This window comes from Nothobranchius furzeri, chromosome 6 (genome assembly GCF_043380555.1).
Source record: "Nothobranchius furzeri strain GRZ-AD chromosome 6, NfurGRZ-RIMD1, whole genome shotgun sequence".
Taxonomy (NCBI): domain Eukaryota; kingdom Metazoa; phylum Chordata; class Actinopteri; order Cyprinodontiformes; family Nothobranchiidae; genus Nothobranchius; species Nothobranchius furzeri.
Genome location: NC_091746.1, coordinates 58,240,727 through 58,246,426, shown reverse-complemented (window position 1 = coordinate 58,246,426; position 5,700 = coordinate 58,240,727).

The following is a 5,700-nucleotide window of genomic DNA, read 5'->3' as shown; positions in this document are numbered from 1 at the left end:
GTGCTAAAATATCAAATATGCTCAAGTCATCATCAAGTCAACAGATGCAAGTCGATTCAAGTCGCATGTCATTGGAAATATCAATTTAAAAGTTGTTGAAAATGAATAAAATGATGTCCACTCATTGAAAAATATTGGCGGATTTGTAACTTATAGCCATAAAAATTGGGTCTAAAGAATGCCGTAATGCCATATTAGACGCCGTGTTTTCATCGTACGACCAACAGAAGTTATGTTACCACGTTCGAAAATATTTAGGTAGTAAGAAACATGAATTTAATAACAAAACTGCTCCAAAACTTATGTGAAAGTACAGAATTGAAAGAGAGATGCAATATATTTTGACCAAGCAGTATTACTGTAGTATGATGATGTCTTTGGCAGGTGCAGGACCCCAAGCAGATCTGGAAAGTACACCACCAGAAAACTAGCATTTCATTCAGTCGATGGAATAAACTGAAGGGCCATCAAAGTCTGAGGACACACGCCGAGGTCGCATGTATTCTGCTCCACAGGTAACATTAACTGTAATGTTATTTCAAACTAGCAATAGTCACGGTGATATGTGCCCTGAAATGCGTGTACTGCTCCCTATCACCAAGAAACACACTGCCACTTTAAGTTATCCCTAAATGTGTGAGTAAGTGTGTGTTCCTGTGAAGGACCGGGCTCCTGTCCAGGCTGTCCCCCACTTCTCACCCTGATGGTTGCTGGAGATAAACCCCAGCTCCGGGCTACACTGTTAATGAGAAGTGGGTCAGAAAATGTGATTTTCTGTTTCAAATGTTGAAATATAAGCAGCACAATCACTGGATTTCAAAATAAGACAAGCAAAGGCAACACAAAAGAGTGAACTGAACAGCCGCAAGAATAAACAAAGGTATACTTTTTGAAAAGCAAGCATACGCTCCATATGAAACCTCACACAGGTCCTTTAATTGAAGCTGCAGCAGCGTCTTCACGGCAGCTTCTAGCCCTTATTGACTTTGAAGTGCTGAGCTTCAAAAGTCATCTTTGCCAAAAGTTAAATAGGTAAACAAGTCAAAACACATTAATAATTTGTGGTATATTTATTTCAGAAGTTCATTTATCCTCAGAAGTCAGACGCTGATATTTACTTTAGCAGATGAAACAGAATGAGTCATTGTTTGATGAATATTTTGTGAACACATTTTACCGCCCAGTTTCAGTCTTTTCACAATAAAACTCTCAGCAGCTGCAGCAGCCGCTCCATCTTTAGCTGTAGTTTTCTGTAGATTTCTGTATATTACACACCCAGTCCAAGCGCTTTACATTAAATCATCAACCCCCCAACCCCAGTGCCCCCTCTTGTTCATACTGAACGGGATCTGTGTGTTATTACGACAATAAATCAGTGGGAAATGTCAGTGAACATCCTAAATATGAACTATGAGGAATGATCGATGAGTGCAATATGGTTATTAGACAGGTAAGGAATGACCTTAGTATCCTTTACATTTCCTTTTTCAATCACATTAACTAATATCCTCATTTGCTTTATTGGATCTTTTATCCCCCGAGGCTCAAACACATTACAAATCTCAGGCCAGCTAACTAAAAATCCAGTGAGAAATTCTTCTTTAAGGAGAGGAATCAAGAGATTAAAAGTGCTTTATTAACTTCAACTGTTGTTGATGAAGCCCACAAAGCCCTGATGCTGTCCAGAGGGCAACATGTGGACGCAGCAGCTGATTGGGCGTCTCATCATCCGTCTGTGACAGCATTCCTTCCAGTAGGAGGGAAACACTCGAAGCTAAATCCACCGCTGCTCTCCTCGCAGTTTGGTGTGAGGTGACAAACGCCTCCACGTGGATGACAGCATTTCTGCTAGTTTACAACCAGGTTCACACGACAACGGCAACACAAATCTCACCCACAGCCCAAGTTGTTGTGCAAACCCTCCAGATGTGATTAAAAAAAGGATGGTAGGAAATTATTTCAAAAAGTGAAGGAGGACTGTTGGGAGTTTATGGCTGGGTGGTTGTGTGTGTGTGTGTGTGTGTGTGCACGTGCGTGCGTGCGTGCGTGTGTGTGTGTAGTGCTGACTCTGTAGGATTCTTGTGTGGATTGGAGTAAATGAGGGCTGTGGAATTTGAGTGGAGGGTAATCATAGCAGACCTACAGGAGTAACCAGATACCAGCAGCCAGACTTCAGAGGAATGGGAATCCCTTCATCCAGACACACCACCTCCTGCAGGAGACACTTTGGCTGGGACAGAAACACCCCCCTCCCCCATTCTCTAACCTGAACCATGCTCTTTAGTGTCCAGCCCCACCGCCACTTCTCAACGTCTAATTTTTGTCTGTTTGCTTAGCTTCTAAAATACACATTTGTGGTTTACAGCGCGACTTCCTGTAAAGTTAAAACCTTCACCAAAATAGTCCAAACCTGAAAAAGTTCAAATAAAAACCTACATTACTGTGTGTGTGTGTGTGTGTGTGTGTGTGTGTGTGTGTGTGTGTGTGTGTGTGTGTGTGTGTGATAATATTTCTTTTGTCTAGGGGTAGGTGCAAAACATAAAGGGGAGAGCAAAATGTGTTCAAAATATGCATACTATGGGCATAAGAAATTTAAAATTTAACAAACATTTGAATATAATATTTAATTTTTCCAGGCTAAAGGATGTAAACACATATATTACGCAATGTTTTGTTAAATTCCTGGAGGATAAGGTCAGAGAAAAGTCCCTGTATAAATGTTTTTACGGTTTCTTCTGTCTGCAAAAGATCCAGAAGTTTAAATGAAGTTAATCTTTTCATCTGAATCTGAAGGGGCGTGAAACAACACACATCTAGATGGTTACCATGGGGACATGCTGAAGAGGTGAGTTGTGTGTGTTGGAGCAGGGAAAATGGTCCTGGAGAACCTGAATGGAAAAGCCCCGTTTAGACTGGTGGTTAAAGAGAGCTTCCTCTGCAGGACGGCTGCGCTAAGATGAGGATTTCAGAGAAGATCTGCTTCTCCTCATCAAAAGAAATTAGCTGAGGTCGTCCAGGATCCGATTAGGATGCCTCCTTATCTCCGGAATGTCCTACAGGGGCTCAGTATTCTTTCTGGCCTTGGATCACTTGGGAAAAGCTGGAAAGTGTCACTTTTAAGATATTTGTCTGGTTTTTCTTTGGATCTTCATGACTTGACCTTTGCTAAACAGTAACAGATAAACTTAAAGTTCATCCACTTTTACAACAATACCCACAATTATTTCTCTTTTATGCCATTCAGCATCTTCAAAGTGAAGTTTACGCGAAATGCACACAACAGCCGTGTAGCTAATAAAAGAGTAATAATAAAGAGTAGGAATGAAAGAGCATTTTTGGGGGAAAACAGAAAATTAATCTCGGAGAGAAAATTTAGTGAGTGTTTGACAAGTAGGAGGATATTCAGCACACACTTTTACTTGCTCGGGTTTGCAGAGGTGTGTGCACAGAGGTACACACTGAGGTTTGGAGTGTCTTGCACTGTTCACCCTGGGGCCTTGCTATGTGAAGAGCCAGATCAAAGCCGCAGAGCTGCTCCGAGCACAAGAAAAAAAAGGAAAAGAAAGAGAAAGAACGAACTGCCTGAGATGACTCTGGCCGGCAACTTCTGTTTGCTCTAATTATCTCTTGAGAGAGAGAGAGAGAGAGAGAGAGAGAGAGAGAGAGAGAGAGAGAGAGAGAGAGAGAGAGAGAGAGAGAGAGAGAGAGAGAGAGAGAGAGAGAGAGAGAGAGAGAGAGAGAGAGAGAGAGAGAGAGAGAGAGAGAGAGAGAGAGAGAGTTTCTGTTTATAGGTAAATGGTGCAACAATGTTTAACAACCGCAACATTTAATAAAGATTTTCTTATTCAAAAGCATCTCCTACCAATGATGCCATCATGAGTCAGCGTTACCTCTTTCTTAGCATTTGAGTGAACAAGGAGGTGGGCCGATTTGAAAATTAAGACCAAAGACAAACCTTTTAGACTTTTCCTCTAATAGAAAAGAACACATCTTTAGACAAAGTCATTGATTTCTTGCGTGGTGCTCCCTCCTCCTGCTCCTTTGTGACTTCAGCCCTCTCCTCTCGTGTTCCTCCCTGAGTGTTCTTTTCCTGTTGCCCTTTTTTGAAGAACAAGCCGACAATGCTGACGTACATCCATGTCGCACTGGGCGAACTGTGCTCTCCAAACAAACACGAACAAACTGGCAGAAAGAAAAGATAAAGAGGAGGAGGAAATGTCACAGCAGAGACTGTCTGAAATGAAAGAAGGAAAAAGTCCTGATAACGCAGATTAATTGTTGTGCTGCTTGTTCTGTGCCACACGGGCAGTAGATATGGAGGTAGAGGCTGTTTTAGATATCAGATCAAACAGAAACTGTTCTGGTTTGATTTGTAAGAAAAACTGAAGTTATACTGTTGTCCTGTTCCTTTGTAAATATTAAAGGTAAGACAGAATTAATTCTGTTAGTGTGGTTTTATACACAGGAAGACCTGTTTCACCCATGACGACAGTAGCAACCAAGACCTAACCTAAACCTGTAGGCTGGCAGGCCCTCAGGAAATAGATCATAGAAATAATGATAACACATCTGCATGACAGTTGTGTCAAAGGTGGCCCGTTTGGTAACATGTACAGAAATTAATATTAAAACATCTGTCATGTGGTTCCTTTTGTTGGAATTGGTCCATTTTCAGACCCAAGTGACTGGTTCAGATTAAAAAAAAGAAAAAAGAAAAACAGACTTCTTCAAAATGCATAAGCTATTATTGTTATCAAATGTAATTGTATCTGGTTTTATTTACTCTGAGACAGTTTGTTTAGTTCGCAATATTTAGTGATCTTTTTCAGTTTCAAATTTAGGATGAATGTTTTTGGGTGATACAGAAATGTTGTTCTTTGGTTCAAAGCTAATTATGTGTCTGTTGCTGCTGCCTCTTGGCCAGGTCGTTGTAAATGAGCATGAGTTTTCCATCGACTCATCTGGTTGAATAAAGGTTAGATAAATAATAATAATCAGGGGTTTGATGTGACTGTTTGGGAGATGCTTTACTTTTATGTAAACCTATGAGAGTGATGGTGACAGTAGATGGCAGATTTCTGTTACCACCAGATCTAAAAGAGTGTACTGGTGTGTCAGACCAAGTGGCATGAAAGGAAGACCTCTTTTTAAAGGTTTGTAGGGAAGGTCATCACTAATGTTCAGCCACACCATTCATCCCATGCACATGCTTTTAGTAAAGTGAATGTGTTTTAGTTTTTCACAGGCCGTTGACAAAAGCCCTTTATTATTGGAGAATATTTAGTGGTTCCTAACCCTAAAAAATAGTCACAATAGTCCAACTATTCCTGGTTAAAATGTAAAAATATTGCTATGAAACCAATTAAATAAAAGCTAAATAACTTCCAACATCTACAGGTGCTGGCCAGTAAATTAGAATATCATCAAAAGGTTGAAAATATTTCAGTAATTCCATTCAAAACGTGAAACTTGTACATTATATTCATGCAATGCACACAGACCAATGTATTTCCGATGTTTATTACGTTTAATTTTGATATTTATAGGTGACAACCAATGAAAACATCAAATCTGGTATCTCAGAAAATTAGAATATTCTAAAGGCCAATGAAAAAATGTTTGTTTCTCTAATGTTGGCCAACTGAAAAGAATGAACATGAAAAGAATGTGCATGTATAGCACTCAATACTTAGTCGGGGC